Below are 17,464 nucleotides of genomic sequence, written 5' to 3'. Positions count from 1 at the left end.
TTCCAGATCAGTGATTCTTCCTTCAATAAAGATGTTATCTGCAAAACAGAAAACAATTAGGCCATAGCCAGCTATCCTGTATATGCAACCATGGAAAGGATTTTCTTTTTTTTGGGGGGGGAGGGGGGGGAGGAGGAGTTAAAATAGGAATAAAATGGCCTCCAAATTAAAGCTGTAAACCCTCTATCCTGCTGGATACTAGACAGTGTTATAGCCTTTCTACTCATAATAAAGATGGCCGTCCTTGCCCATAGGAAAATAAGGGCTTCTTTTACAAAGCCATGCTAGTAATTCCTGCACAATACTATGTTACAGTAAATGAGAGGAAGCCCATTTAATTCCTGTGGGCTTCCTCTCATTTGCTGCATAGGAATCGTTAGTGCAACTTTGTAAAAGAAGCCCTAAGTGAAGCCCCCATTTAAGATGGCCGCTACCTGAGAATGCTATGCCCAATTCAAAAATGGCCATGTCCAGGCACAGCTGTGTCCCATTTAAAGATGACAACCTGCAAGCAAAGCTATGCCCTGAACAAAAATGACCCCTTACAACCAAAGGCGTGGCTACTGTAAAGACAGCCACCCCAAGGCTTGTCAGAAACTAAAAGAAAATGAGTCCTTTTCATATTGTATTCAAAGATGGCTGTTAGGGCCAGACCAAGTCCCTTATAAATATGGCCGCAGCAAGCAATGGCATGCCCTAATAAAGATGGCCACCTGAAGCTCCATTCCACTTCCCAGTTCAATTAATATTAAGAGTCTGATGCTCTCCCCCTGAGAAACAGAGGCGCTCCACGCAGGGTCAACTAGAGATGCCAACCATGATTGTCCTACGCCTGTCAAACCCTTTGCTCTCGATTAACATTCACATCTGCTTTAATTCAATGGAAACCAGAATATGCAAAACTACAATAGGAGCTATTTGTTAAAAAAAAACAATTAAACAAAATGACACAAGATGAATCAAATAATTAAACAAAATGACACAAGAAAGAAATAAGATGGGTGCCCAAGTGCACCACTTCATTGCAGCAGCGTCTGGCAGTGCACAGCCTCTAGTGTGATACATGTTTCCAAGATGCACTGCATCCATGCTGTGGCGTCTGGTCACGCATAGTCCTCCAATGAATCAATGCACTATAGACTCACCCGACTGTTACTGGATGGAAGAATAAGAATCCTATCCATAGGCTCGCACAGTGTAATGCAACACTTGTCCTGACAAACCGCCACAAACACAGAAGCAGAAGGTCTAAAGCACATCAACAGCACAGAAGTGGAAGACCTAAAGCACACTAATCCCTGAAACTCCCCCAGTTAGAAATTGGGGGAGGTGGGAGCAAAGTCAATCATTCAGCATTCTGATAGAGCTCTCAGAGTTATCTGAGGAATCCCAATCAGGACTCTAGGGTCTCTACATTAGCAAAAATGAATCCAAATTATGAAGAAAGCCAGTTTTGATAGGAGTTTGAGCCAAGCAGAGACTACTTGAGGAATTAATTGCATATAGATGAGACAAAATCAGAAAAGGAATTGCAAAGGTGATTGGTCTAGATGAGAGGAACATGAGAGAAGAAAAGGTGTAAGAAATTAATCACCTAAGGGCCTTATTCAAATAAGAACTTCTTCCCTTTTGTATTTATGGAAACTTCTTTCTTCAATATGGCCAAATGAGCTATGAAATATTGAATAGATAAGACGGAAAGTATGATCAGTGAATAGGGCTAGGTCCCTTCATAAGCCATACGATTCAATATGTGATAGTGTAGGTGCTTGGTAGGATATTTAACCAAATTGGCTGACAGCAAGTCCAGTGGTCTAACGGAGTGGAAGAGTGGCCTAATGGTTAGTGCAGCAGACTTTGATCCCAACATCCTGGGTTTGAGTCCCACTACAGCTGCTTGTGACCTTGGGCAAGTCACTTGACCTTCCATTATCTTAAGTAAAAAAAAAAAATGCCAAAGATTGTGAGCCCTCTAAGGACCTGCTTATAATTGGATTGTAAGCCACATTGAACCCACACTCTTTTTTGGATAATGTGGGATACAAATGTAAAAATAAAATAATAGATAAGGCACTGGCTTCCTAACTGAGGGATTATGGTTCAAGTTCCATCAGGAGTGGCCTATGAAAGATCAATTTCCTTCCCCAGCAAATGGGCATGAGCATCAGAGAATCTATTCTCATAAACAGCTTGGGCTCACAGTCAAAGCATGGTACATGTTCCTTATGGACTAGAGACAACATACCTTGGAGAAGGAGAAATTCAAACAGGTGAAGGACAGGGTAGGAAGTAGCAACAGTATCTATTAAAGATAATATAAAAGCCACTGAATTGCAAGTTTTACAGGGGTTAATTTGCAAAGAAGGAATAGACATTATATTTTCATTAGTGTGATATACAAGCCTCCTTCACAAGCAGAAGTAACATAGTAACATAGTAAATGAATTCAGATAAAGACCTGCACAGTCCATACAGTCTGCCTAACAAGGTCAGAGTAGAATCTGGCACTCTTCCCAGGTTCCACTTCTTCATGACTAAATACTGGTGTACTTAATTTCTATCCCTCCCTACCAATTTTGGGGCATAGATTGAGGGCAGAGATTTAATTGAAGACATTCTCCATATAGCTACTGTGACACCCCGAGCAAGGGTTGGGCGTGGGCCAGTGCAATAACACAGCTGTACAAAGGGGAGAAACCAAAAATAAGTATTTCTTCAGGGGAACCTCAGGCTGTTCCTTTCATAGGGTGCAAGATATAGGGTAGGGAAACTTCTGCAGTTCAATATATTCAGTCTTAGCACCCTCTTGCAGTTGGCCAAGCACAGTTTACGACTGCCAGGCTTGCCACACCCAAAACACAGCCACAGCTGATAAGTCCTCAGTTCTCCACCGGGGTTCAGGTCTGGCTCCAGCCAGACATCAAAGCGAAACTTATGAAGTTCAATCTGGTAAATCAAATGGCTTGCCTCAGCCAGGTCGTGAATATAGAACAGTAGCTTCCACATCATATGCTGGGGATTCAAATCTTCTCTCCCTGGGCCTCCTTAACCTCAGCCTGGCCCTGTCTTTTAACTACCCAGTATTGCTCTGCCCCTCCCAGCTCACTTCCTCCTGGGGCGGGACCAGTACTATTAAGGTGGCCCAGGATATCGGAGGAACTTTTCTTAAGGGTGAGGGGCAGTGTTCTATAAACCCCCTCAAAGCTACGAAAGGGGAAGTACTACTAATAGGTGATTTTAATATGTCACATGTTGATTGAGGTATCCATGTTGCAAGGTCTTCTAGAAGTAAGGAGATCCTGGATTCTCTATAGGAAGAACTGTTCCAGCAGCTGGTAGTGGAACCCAGGAAGAATGGGGCCATACAGGATCTGGTGCCTATGAATGGAGAGTGTATTTCTAGTGTCTCAAAAGATATCCTTGATGGTGTACATCATGGATAGAGATCTAGTGAAGTTCGGTCCAGAATTTGGCAGCTAAGATTTAATGGTAAAAAATGTAGGGCCATTCATTTCGGTAGCAAAAACCCGAGGAAGAGGTAGAGTATAAGGGGTGAAGTTCTTCTGCACATGAAAGAGCAGGACTTGGGATCATATCTGATGATCAAAAAGTGGCCAAACAGGTAGAAAAGGTGATGGCTATTTGATCTGCCAGTGTACCATAGATTTCACCTGCCATTTTTCTCCTTTCCTACTATACAATTCAAAACAATACAATGCAGTATTACTATTCTGCTGCAAATCAAAATGGCTCGGCATGGATTCTGTACCGACGACTGTTATTTATTTATTTATTATTACATTTATATCCCACATTTTCCCACTGATTGCAGGCTCAAAGTGGCTTATATAAATCTGTAGTAAGGCTACAGTGCAATAAAAAGCAATTATATAAATTGAGAATAAGATAGGAAGTAACTATTAAACAGCAATAGTCAAGAGATAATAACAGGTAATTAGTGTCCTTGGATCTTATTAATGGTAAATGTTAATTCAAATTAAGTTGAACCTGGGGAATAAGCCTTCTTAAACAATACTGATTTCAATAATTTTCTGAATTTTAGGTAGTTCTGGGTAGATTTTACTGATTTGGGTAGAGCATTCCACAGTCGAGTGCCTATGTATACAAAGTTGGAGGTTGGAGACGTAAATTGACTTGTATTTAAGGCCATTACAGTCTGGGTAGTGCAAGTTCAAGTATGATCGTGAGGTACTGGATCTGTTTCTGGGTGGTAAGTTATACACTGACCATGTCTCCCATTCTCCTTATCCCCATGCCTACCTCCTAACATTCATTTCCTTCTACACTCAATTCCCTCCTATGTTTCAATTTACTTATCCGTTAACCCCATTATTATTATGTTTACTACAATTTGTATAATCTTCTTAAAGACTTTGTAATTCTTTTTTTTACTGTTACTATGTAAGCCGCATTGAGCCTGCTATGAGCGGGAAAGCGCGGGGTACAAATGTAATAAATAAATAAATAAATTACAAAGAAAGATAACTAGCCATATCTAGTGAGTAACAAAACACAAAATAAAGTAATACAGTAGCAATAATACAATAAGGCCTCATAATAAACTACAGTTTGTTAAATACTTTTGAAACAACGAGTGGAGTTGAACAGGTAGATGTGAAGCGTCTGTTTATGCTTTCCAAAAATACTAGGACTAGGGGGCATGCGATGAAGCTACAATGTAGTAAATTTAAAACAAATCGGAGAAAATATTTCTTCACTCAACGTGTAATTAAACTCTGGAATTCGTTGCCAGAGAATGTGGTAAAAGCGGTTAGTTTAGAGGAGTTGTAAAAAGGTTTGGACGCCTTCCAAAAGGAAAAGTCCATAGACCATTATTAAATGGACTTGGGGAAAATCCACTATTTCTGGGATAAGCAGTATAAAATGTTTTGTACTTTTTTGGGATCTTGCCAGGTATTTGTGACCTGTATTGGCCACTGTTGGAAACAGGATGCTGGGCTTGATGGACCTTTGGTATTTCCCAGTATGGTAATACTTATGTACTAAGGTGTTGAAAATTTTCTGAAATCACAAATATCAAGATTGAGATTTAATATATAAAGGAAGAGGATTTCAACACTTAGTTGCTTGATATGAAAATGTAGCAGTATAGTATAGAATGATAGGACTATTGTTATTAGTAAGGCAGATAAGGGGGTGGAGTGGTGGTTCAGGATTTACATGACTACTGTTTGGAAGCAACTAGACAGCTTTCGGAGGGATCCTGTTATGTGCGTTTGGAGCAGGATCCGACCACACAATATCAGGTTACGGTGTTTGAAGTGTTATTGGAGGCAAACAAACAAGGAGTAATATCAGCTCGTGAGTTCAAATTTTTGTACAATCAATTCCCTTTGACGCCAATAATTTATTTTGCTCCAAAAATACATAAACGTCTCCACCATCCCCCAGGTCATCCGATAGTCTCCAGTAAAGGATCATTGTTTGAACCTCTCTCCCAATACCTTGATTTTCATTTGTGCCCGTGTCTGCAAAATATTAGGTCATATGTAAGGGACTCCAGTCATTTGTTACGGATATTGGATAGTCATTCACAGCAATGTGGGTCTGATATTACTTTGGTGACACTGGATGTGGTGTCTTTATATACTAATATACCCCAGACTGAGGCTATGCTGATATTGGAATGCTTGTTGAATGATTTACAGTTATCTGAGAAACGTATAGCTCTGTTGAACCAGTTGGCACAGTTGGTTATACTGCATAACATTTTAAAGTTTGGGGACCAATATTTTTTACAGGTCAAGGGTGTTGCCATGGGGGCGACTGTAGCCCCCACGGTAGCATGCCTCTACATGGCCCAGTATGAGGAACAGTGTGTTTATGGTTCCCCGTACTTCGATAAGGTTGTGGGTTGACTTCAATATACTGATGATGTCCTGATGATTTGGAAGGGGGATGAACAGTCATTAGGAAAGTTTTTGATATATTTAAATCATCAAGACACTAACATTAAGTTTGAGTATTATATAGGAGGGAAATCAGTTAACTTTCTTAATGTGAACATTATTTATCATCAGGGTGCATTCATCACACAATCATATCGTAAAAGCACTGATCGCAATGCATTACTACACTATCGCAGCCACCATCCCCTTAGGCTTAAGAACAGTATACCCACTGGACAATTTTTACGAATTCGGAGACTATGTTCCTTCCATAGCACTTATGCAGAGCAGGCATCAAGTATGGTTAACCACTTTAGGCAACGGGGTTATCCTTTGAAAGTAGTGCACAAAGCAGCAAAGCAGGCATTTAATGCCCAACGTGAGTGGTTGAATACGTCTACAACTCCACAACAACAGTCTCGAAGGCTGACTTGTGTACTACCAATATACATTGGGAAGTGGGTCAGTTGAATAGTAATTAAACGATTATGGCCCATTTTAGTAGTACATGAGGAATTTCGTGACATGCCCCGCTTCACATATAAACATGGCTGTAATATGGGAGAGATTTTGGCACGTTATAAGAAGATGGAGGAAAGATGTAGTGAGGAGGGTACTGCAGGTCACACAATATGTGGAGAGTGTGTCTACTTCAGATATGCTTTGCAAACAACCCATGTGGAAATACCTCACTCAGATGGGCGTATATTTGAATTGTATGCTAGAACTGATTGCAATACAAAACTATGTGTATATGGTATTTGTTGCCCATGCGGACTATGGTATGTAGGACATACCATTAGAAAGATCAAGAATAGGATTGCACAACATCTTAGAAATATTCGCCTGAGAAAACAAGAGGCGCCATTAGTATCACACTGGGGTAAGGAGGGACATGCAGTTCAAGATTTATGTTTGTGGTACTATTTAAAGCACAAAATATCAGTGGGGGGGGGGGGCAATGTTTCACTGTTGCTCCAACGACGTTAGCAACGAATGACTTACAGGTGAAATACCATTGTTCCAACTGGATTAAACAGAGAAGTTTGAGTGGTTAGGTATTTAAAGGGGTGGTGTTTGAAGAAGAAGGTTAAAACAGCTGTTGAAAATCTAGAGAATCCACACGCATGCCGCCGGCGTTTTTCACTGGAGAGGAATACAAGTGGACGATGGAGCTCTTGCCGGTCTTGTATCCATAAGTCTGGATCTATAAGTCAATTATATGTATCATTGTGAGTAACAAGTATGTAAAAAGTTTAGGTTAGAGAGAACATGTGTTAGAACCTTTATTTAGTGCATTTATTAATCTGTTTAGGAACCCGACTCCTGATGATGCTAATATAGTGAAACACAGACTGTATAGGGTCTGGGTTGATTGGTGTGCGGCAATGGATTGATTTTTCACCAAGTGGCATAACATACAGAAGACGGGTGGTCAGACTACCAAGTAGCCGGTGCGGAAGAGGAGTTTTTTTGGAGCGTGTATCCCCTGAGCGATTTGGGTTTCGAGATACTTGGATGAAAAGACTCTTGATATTAAGGAATCTCATGGTATAATTGAGCACCTGATGAACAATTTGACCTATTGGATATTATATGTTACTGCTCTGGGGTACTTCTCCCATGGGTGATTAAGTTCACGTGTAGGTGATTAAAAGAATTGTAATAAGCATAGGCTCTGGCAGTTAGATAGCACCTTCTGTATTAGTTAGAGATTGTGTTTAGTCATGTGAATGAGTGAGAGTGAGCATGGATAGAGGATCTACGTGATTTTAGTTTTTAAAAATGTGTGCAATTCAATTCATAATATTAGTACAATAAATAAGAAACATTTTGCAACAATCAAATGATAACTGTGTGTGTAGGATATATTCAAGTATAGTATCTCTGGATTTTAGCAATGTTAGCTGAGGGATAAGTAACAGCTGTTCTGCTTAGGTTCTTCCGAGTATATCTCTGTCAGACATAGACTATAGAGGCGGTCAAAGGTTATTACATAAACTTTATTCAAGTAAGTAAATCGTAAACCATACATTACCACTTGAGTTGACATCTCCATCAGTGGCTGCGGAGTCTTGGATTGCAACCAGGTAGAGAGTCTCAGCGGGCACAAAGGGCCTGGGTAGCACGTCTGCTCCCGTTCTGAAAACCTCCGCTCGGCCACCCTTAGCTCCCAGCTTTTATACTGACCAATAAACATGATCTTATTCAATTACAAAGGCTGACATGTAGCTAAGGAGTGACAGTTTCTTAATGCATCCCCAGGAACTGCCAGGCTTCCAGAGATTCATGTGAAACAATCCATCCTTAGCCCTAAGCGTGTTGTCATTCTATTTAGTACAAATTACTTCATTTAATATGATAATGCTATCAATTCCTGTCCTGAGAGTCCATTACTTTCAAGAGAGCATTAAATATCCATATGGGAGTTCATTATGTACTTTCAAACTATGGTATCATTACTTCATTTTGTACTTTCAAGAAACATTAAATATGATAAACAACACTTAGGCAGAACTCAATATGTACAGTGCACTCCATTTAAGTCACGTCAGATAGCGCATGCTCTGTTTAACTGCATGCCGTACTGCGGTCCTGTTTTTGGCACCATCAATTCTATGGGGACAAACTTTCGGTTTAGTGCACCACTAATAAGTGCAAGGTTCGCTTATATGCATGGTTCAAGACCGCTCCTCTGCAGGAAAGACTCCGCATAAGCACGCACATGGAATATGGAAGCCGATTGGCGCGTGACAACCAACGAGATTTCAAATTTACTACCTCTTTAATTGCCACAGGCAGAATAAGCGAAAGAATGCTGTTAGGGCGTACACCGGGGTCGTCGTCGTGGCGGAACTGTAAGACTTTAACATTGGCTGAACGAATAGAAGTTCTTAAAAAATTAGAAAACAAACAAGTCAAGCATCTATTGCTAAAGAATATGGTGTCAATCCCAGTCAAATTTCACGTGTCTTGAAGCAGAAGACCGCTTCTGGAAGACTGGCAAAACAATACAAATCCCACCGGAAATGACGACGGGCAGGAAAGCTGAGGAGGTAGAAGATGCTCCTCTTTGGTGGTTTTCTCGATTCAGGAGCAGACAGTTTCCTGTCAGTGGTCCACTGCTTATGGAGAAGCTAACCAGCTAGCTGAAAGTCTTGGACTAACTGAATTCAAAGCACTGTTGGATGTTGAAAGATGGAAGGAGAGGAACAGCATAAAATTCAAGAAACAGCATGGTTGAGAAACAAGACGCTGAGAACTTTGGTGCTGAAAATTGGATTGTTTCAGTTCTTCCTACCATCTGAACGAGTTTGCACCTCGTGACATTTTCAATGCTGATGAAAATGGTCTCTACTGGTGAGCGATTCCTATGGAACACTTGCATTCAAACATGCCGAAACTACTGGAGGTAAAACATCGAAGGGCCGACTGACAATCCATCCTTTGCTGCAATATGGATGGAGTGAGACGTTGGAACCCCTTATGGAACAGCAAAAACAGGCCCCAGTTGCTTCAAGAAAGTTAAGCGACTTCCGTGTCATAACAAGGCTAATACAAATTCATGGATGACTGGGGAAATTTGGAAGCAGTGGCTAAAAGAAGTTAGACACTAGAATGCGGGCACAAAAGTGTCAGATTTGTTGCTTTGTGATAATTGGTGCTGCACACAGTGTATGATGTCAGGCTGTCTAGCGTCAAGGTGGGTCATCCTGCCACAAACACTATCTCTGTAATCCAACCTATGGATCAAGGCATAATAGCCAATTTCAAACAACATTATTGGGCTCTTGTGCTATGGCGTCTGATGAGCGTTATGGATGACCAGACTGACAAGGATAAACGTGCTGTTGACTGGCTCTTAATCTATCACTGTGGATTCCCTACTATCAGAAAAGAAGCCTGGAATCATGTTACACAGGCAACCATTGTGAACTGCTACAAGCGGGCAAGCTTTGTTAAGGATTGTGAGAGGGACGAAACAGATGCAGCTGTTGCAAACGTGTCAGATGAAGAGGTTATGACATCCCAGCCGGTTGCTACTTAAGCAGGGAGTTCCATCGCTACATAGCTTGTTGATTACGATCTACCAACAGCTGAAGACAGCACTGATGTCGAGATATGCGCCTACAGCAGGCAACAACAGCTGATGATGGAACAGATGGAGACATGAGCAGCGAGGCACATGCTGACGAAATTCAACAACCTCCTCCTGTCACTTTGCAAGAGTCCTGGAGAGTCTCAACACTGTGCGGGGCCTATCTGGAGGCCACTGGATGTCAGTGCTATGACAGTTTTACCATCTGGCAGATGTAGTCTATGGAACTCATAGACCCAAGAGTGTACAGAGGACTATAACTGATTACTTCAAGCAAGCCTAATGTCAGTTAACTGAGACTGTATACTGTACGTATAATAATAAACAGTACTGTACATATACTTATCAGATGTCCAAGCTTCTTTGGGTCACAACGGTTAAGTGCACGCTCTGGTTAATTGCATGCATTTATTTAGTCTCAGACCCTTGCACTTAAGTGGATTGCACTGTACTTGCAAGGAAACATTAAATATGATATCAATACTTAGGCAGAACTCAATGTCAAGCACAAACTTTTGTATTACAAGAGCCAAATAATTTTTTGATCCCACAGCTTGTTGAGACTGAGATATGCAAAGTAACCTGTTGGATATCTAGCTACTTGACCCCATAAAATCCTAAAAATTAGGACACAGATCTTCAAATAACATTGTACTTCAATTGGACGCCAATAAAGATCAATCAAGACAGGAATAACCCTATCAAACTGATATGTCAGAACAATCATTTTGGCAGCTACAGTACATTTTGCAGTAATTGCAACCATTTCATTATGAGGTCTGTAAAAATTAAATACAGACAATTACAATAATCCAGTTGCGATAGTACAGCTGCCTGGACAACCACCTAAAAATGCTCTTACAAAAAAATACTTCCTAAAACGTTGCAGTTGGCACAACTTAAAAAATATCTTACATACCAAATGATTAATTTGCAAACCCATCGATAAATGAGGATTCAAAAACAACTCCTAAAACTTTTTAAAAATGCATCTGGGATTGAGTAACAAAGTGTGAGAAGGAAAATAGAGTGGTGGGGGAGAAAAAGGATGATGAGTGATGTCTATGAGCAGTGCGTAGAAGCATCACTAAGTACTTCAAGGAATCAAGGATCAGATCTTTAGATTCCCCTACCCAAGATTTTGATAACAATCCTGATTCCCTGATCCCTACCAGGATTGATCCTGTAAAAACAGTTAATTGGACATCATACTCTTAAATATTATCTGTGACAAAGTTTTGGCGTCATTCACTAAGACATAGCATGCACCAATACCATTAACATATATTATTATTCAAAATGACTATTGCATAAAAAATGGGCCCTGAGGCCAAGAATGTGTGTTAAGATGTTAGCACATGCTAACTGTTAGTAAATAAGCCCTAAATTAATATCTTAATTGTAGAGTCACCTCAGTAACAGCAACACAACTTCCATTCAGTGTTAACTGCCAGGTACATTATGAAGTAATACAAAACCTTACATAAGACTGCTCAGAGCCTGAAGCTTATCTATGATAGCATAATAACATTGCTAAGACTCAAACAGTACCAAGCCTACCAATTAAAAGGTAGCACTACATCTGTTACATTGGGCAACATAATTGCAATACAGTTATTACTGAGAAAACAGAACACATAGGAACACGTAGGAGTGCTACAGTTCTCTACACAGGTCGCCACACTACAAATCTCTCATCTTAGATACACATGCAAAACATAGGCAGACCTCAACAAATACATAACAAGGGACCACAAATTAGGAATAGCTGAATTAGAAACCCCAAGAAGTCAGAATCTGCATGTAGTGCAACACTGGAAATACAGAAACAGAAATACATGTGATGAAGCTACAAAGTAGTAAATTTAAAACGAATCGGAGAAAGTTTTTCTTCACTCAACATGTAATTAAACTCTGGAATTCGTTGCCAGAGAATGTGGTAAAGGCAATTAGCTTAGCGGGGTTTTAAAAAGGTTTGGACGGCTTCCTAAAGGAAAAGTCCAAAGACCATTACTAAAATGACTTGGGAAAATCCACTGCTTATTTCTGTGATAAGCAGCATAAAATGTATTGAACTTTTTGGGGGATCTTGCCAGGCATTTGTGACCTGGATTGGCCACTGTTGGAAACAGGATGCTGGGCTTGACGGACCTTTGGTCTGTCACAGTGTGGCAATACTTATGTACTTATGTACGTACAGAGTGCTGTACACTGGTCATGAAGAGATTGTAAGCTCTGTTGAGCAGGGACTATCTAATTAGGACAGACAAACAGGACAAATAAGGGATAAGGGAATTACTAATTACTCACCAGAAACCCACTGTACCCACATATAGTTACCCCTTTCATCCATAAGGGCTATGGAAGTGGTGTACAGTTGAGGGTGATAGGTTGTTTTTTGGAGGGGGGTTTGGGGGGCTCGGCAGACAAGATAAGGGAGCAATAGTGAAATGTGTACCTGAGAGCATTTTATGCAGTCCACTGCAGTGCCCCCTAAGGTGCCCTACTGCTTTCCTGGGATGTCTGAGGAACCAGTCTACTAAAATTGCTGGCTCCTCCTACATCCCAATGGCTTGATTTTGTGTGTTTTACACTTGGATGTTTTGTTTTCAAAAATGGACCAAAACACAAAACGTCCAAATCACAAAACCTTGTTCAAAACAGTATTTTCAAAAAAAAAAGATAGATGTTTTTCTTTTTTGAAAATGACCTTCTTTCCTATTGATATTTTGGATGTTTTTTAGATGTCAGGTTGAAAATGCCACTCCACGTCTTACTTCTCTATTTACAGGTAATAAAGGATGGAGCAGCAGTGAGGATGTGAACAGCACCAAATCTTGCCCACTGCCTCTTTATCAGTCACTTAATTTAAGTAAAATATGGCTTATAGAACCTTGGGTCAAAATCCAATATAACCCTGCTTTGGTTCTTTCAATTATTTTATATGCCTTCTCTTGATCGGTATTCCCTCTAATTTCCCTCCCAGAAGTTTATCAATCAGGAAATCCTTCATATTTACCCCCCCCCCCCCCCCAATTCTGTAAATGTGGACAAAAACTGCACATGCAAATTTGGGCATGCACCCAATTTGCGCTGCAATTTAATTAAATGACAAGCAAATTATGACCTATAATTGGCATTTTAACAAGCAATTATTGGCACTAATTAAATTTCATTTAACTTTACATGTGTAAATTTAGGCATGAAATCAACTCCTAAATTTTACATGCGATTTGAAAAAAGAGTCGTGGAAGTGGGAGGGGCATGGGTGGAATGAGGGCATTACTAAAATTAGTATGGTTTGTTATAAAATAATGGGGATATGCACCTAATATATAGGCACATACATTTATACCACAGTTCAGTTGGTGAAAATGGCCACGCTTAAAGTTAGGCATGATTCCCGGGCATATGCGCTACTCTATAAACTGCACCTAACTATGGGGTCCTTTTACTAAGGTGCGCTGAAAAATGGCCTGCGGTAGTGTAGACACATGTTTTGAGCCCGCATAGAATAATTTTTTAGCGCACCTACAAAAAATGCCTTTTTTTGCCGAAAATGGATATGCGGCAAAATGAAAATTGACGCGTGTCAATTTTTGGTTGAGACCTTACCGCAAGCCATTGACCTAATGGTAAGGCGTCAAGTGGTAACCACTGGTAATGGTCTATGCACAACAAATGCCTCTTGACGTGTGTAGCTGCTGTGCATCAGAAAATAACCGGGTGGTAACTCCAATTTGGCGTGCATTGAGAGCACGTAGACGCCTACATGGCTTAGTAAAAGGGCCTCTATAAGCCTGGCTTATAGAATAGCATGTTTTTCTAGCCTTTAGTCTCACTGCAGCACAGAGTATGTTAAACTGTACCTGCTGTACACCACCTTGGGTGAATCTCTTCATAAAGGCAGTTAATAAAGCCCAATGAATAAATAAACCCAAATCACTACAACTTACTGCTTCTGTGAGAATCAGATGCCAGAAAAGACTGGGACTGAGCTGGAGACTGAGGGAAAGAGGACCCAGTAGAGCAGTAGAAGAGGAGAATGGTTTAGAGATTGAACTAGGGGAAAGAAAGAAGGAAGAGAGGGAAGGAAAGAGATCTGGGGATTGAGTTGGAAGGACTATGACTGAACTGTGTCTCACAATAAGTGAATGCATAGTGTTCATTCAACAGCCAGCCCTGGCTCTCCAGTTCAGATCTTCTTTGCAGTCTTCTTCACATGTGACCTTCCCACTCTTCTGCATGTGTCAGTTTCTAATGCTTTCATTCTGTCATTTCTTAGAGACAGAGATTAAAAACTTTCACACAAAAGTAAAAAATAAAATGGAGGAAAAAGAGCTCAGTAATAAGTGCACATCTTGTTTTAAGAAAAACTAAAAATAGTATGGTACACGCACATCAATGGTCATAAAAAACCTCCATATATAAAGTAGGAAAACCACCTCAATACAGAATATTATAAAACGTCTTTAATAATCAACTTACCTTAAAGTCCTTTGATCAACTTCTTTTCCTTCAATGTGCTTACAACTGTAATCTCAAAGCAAAAGCCAACAAAAGTGACTGTTTTGCCAATGTAGGCTGCGTCAAAGTGAACAGAGGCTAGGCAAATGCTGAGTCACGGCTAAAGTGAAGACCTGCAATGTGTCCCAAATATTATGCAGCTTCTACAGCATGCTCCACATGTTGCTTTCAGAATACAGTTGCCATTGTATTGAAGGAAAAGAAGTTGATCAAAGGACTTTAAATTAAGTTATTACAGATTTTTACAGTACTTTTCAACCTTTGTTATTTTCTGGCACACTTGTGAGTTTGTCAAATCCCTGAAGCACACTGTCAGGATTGCAAATGTAGCCCTGCTCCCAGATGCCCAGGGAGGACATAGGGGTAATCAAGAAAACACAAGGCTAGCAGGCAGCTGGGCAACATTTGGTCCATTTGCCTGAGGGAGGGGGGAGTTCTCAGAAGTCAGAAGCCAGCTCTCAGTGGCCTCAAATATAAGACTGTCCATGCTTCCTCTTTTTCTTATTTTAGCACTCAATCCTGGAACGGACTGCCCCAAGTGGTCAAATTCACCCCAGATCACCCGACCTTTAAGAAGCGGCTCAAGACCTTCCTTTTCGGTAGAGCATATGCTGTGGGCCCTCCTGGTGTTACATCCCTCTGAGCCACGGCAGCCACATCAACAAATTGTCACCTTCCCCTCTCTCCCTCTCCCTCCTGTTGTTCCTCTTTCCCTTCTCTGACGCTAATTCCTGTATTTTGTATTAATGTTGTTTAATAGACTATTGTACACCACATTGAGCCTGTCCATGGGTGGGAATAATGTGGGATATAAATGTCATAAATAAATAAATATTAATCTAAGTATGTCAAGCTGGTTTCATATTAATCTAAGTATGTCCAGTAATCCTGACACACACCAAACCAAATTCTGCATGATCATCAATCCCACAACCTCCCACCAACGGGAGAAGAGTGGTACTTGTTACCCGTGTGTACCTTATTCTGCTGGCTTTAGTCAGATGCCTGAGCTTACAGGGTCAGTGGCTCTTATGAGATTGCAGATCCCCCACACATTCAAACATCAAATTGAAGCCAGTAGAAGAGGCACACTGGGAAGAAGTGCTGCTGTTCTTCAACCACTAGAAAGAAAGGAGGAAGGAAGGGTAAGGTTACCATATATCTAGCAGGCAAGTCTGGGATAGTTGTTCTCTGTAGTGAGCAATTCATTTTGCTGAGGCAACGGAGAGTGAAGTGATTCACCCAAGCACCAGTGGTATTTGTATGCTGACTTCCCTGGTTCTTCTCTTCTCCAGCACACTTATCCCCAGCCACACCCCTAGCTGTTACCACCAAGGCACACTGGTTGCGAAGCGCTGCTGTATGAGAGTTTTGAGGTGGTTTTCCTGCTCTGTGTGTGTGTATGTGTGTATATATATATATATATATATATATATATATATATATGGAAGTTTTTTATGATTACTGATTTGCACATACCACACTATTTTTACGTTTTCTTAAAACAAGAAGTGTGAATATTGCTAACGTCTTTTTCCTCTGTTTTTTTCAATTGTGTATGAGAAGGTCTTTTCTGTTTGGTGGTAACTCACTGTCCTTCTCATTTCTCTTTTCGTGTGTACTTCTTACAGACATACATGCACACACCCACTCACAGAAACAAATAATATGTCTGGGATGATATAGTGATTCACTTTCCAGTGTTCCATTACATTTCTACAGTTCCCTTGGCTTTTGTGCTCAGAGCAATTTGTAGTCTAGCTGGCAAAAGATAGTGAGCGCTTCAGCTCGCACGGATTTCTTCTGCAGAGTTTGAAGCTCTGGCAAATAATCCACTGCTGATCTGGGTAGAACATAATCTCTTCTTTTATTTACTCTTTGTTTATCCACCAGAACTGAGGCCAATAGCAAACGAAGCATACTTCTGGCAGATACTATTTTTTATTGCATCACTCAGTACATTGTAGTGCAAAAAAAAAAACAGCAAACTGTAGCCAGTGTCTTTCCTGTAGACTAATGTTTTTAATCTGTTTGCAAGTAGGACTCGGTAATGTTTGCAGCTGTTTGAATAAAGAAACATGTGTGCAATTACAGTTTGACAGGTACTGCACCATGTGGGCAAACTCAGCAACTTTTCCTATTTCTCTCCTGAAAAAGTTTTACTCTCCCAGATGGTCACACAGGAAGATTTCCTGCTTTAGTCTAAACAAAATAAAACATTTTTCCATGTTTTATTTTGTTTTATTTCTATTGATTACCTTTAAAAGTGGACTAACATGGCTACCACACCTCTCTGCTTTAGTCTGAATGAGAATCTAGAGTAAAACCTAAAGGCCTGGTGGCACTAGATGATATCAACTGTAATATAATGCCCCTGTACAAGTCATTGGTGGAACTGTGTCTGGAGTATCGTGTTCAGTTTTGGAGGCCATATCTTACCAAGAGTGTAAAAAGACTTAAAGTAGTTTAAAGGAAAGAGATCAAAATGGTATAGGATCTGCACTGGAAGAGGAATGACAAGAAACCTGTAGAGATCAACCAAATTTCAATTTCACATCAAAACCAGCCTGAAATTCATATTCAGTCATTTCATTTTTGGCCGAAAATGCCACTGTGTTTTTTGCTGAAACTGAAACAGTGTGAGAGTCATAGCTCTCTTCCTCCTTCCCTCGAATAGGAGCAAATCCCACTCCTTTCTTCCTTAAACAGAAGTAGCTCCCTCTCAGATCAACCCCATCAGTGCCGTACCCCAACCACTCATAACACCCCCCTCCCCTCAGTCTACCTTACAATTGCTGGTGGTCTAGTGGTGTAGTCAAGGAAGGCTGGGGAGAGAGGGCGTGTCGTAAAGAGCTGTTCCACTATGTGAATGCCCAATTTGCCTGTACTGCTATTGGTGAGATTGCAA

The sequence above is a fragment of the Microcaecilia unicolor genome, chromosome 1, assembly GCF_901765095.1.
Source record: "Microcaecilia unicolor chromosome 1, aMicUni1.1, whole genome shotgun sequence".
Classification (NCBI taxonomy): Eukaryota; Metazoa; Chordata; class Amphibia; order Gymnophiona; family Siphonopidae; genus Microcaecilia; species Microcaecilia unicolor.
This window is presented reverse-complemented; position numbering follows the sequence as displayed.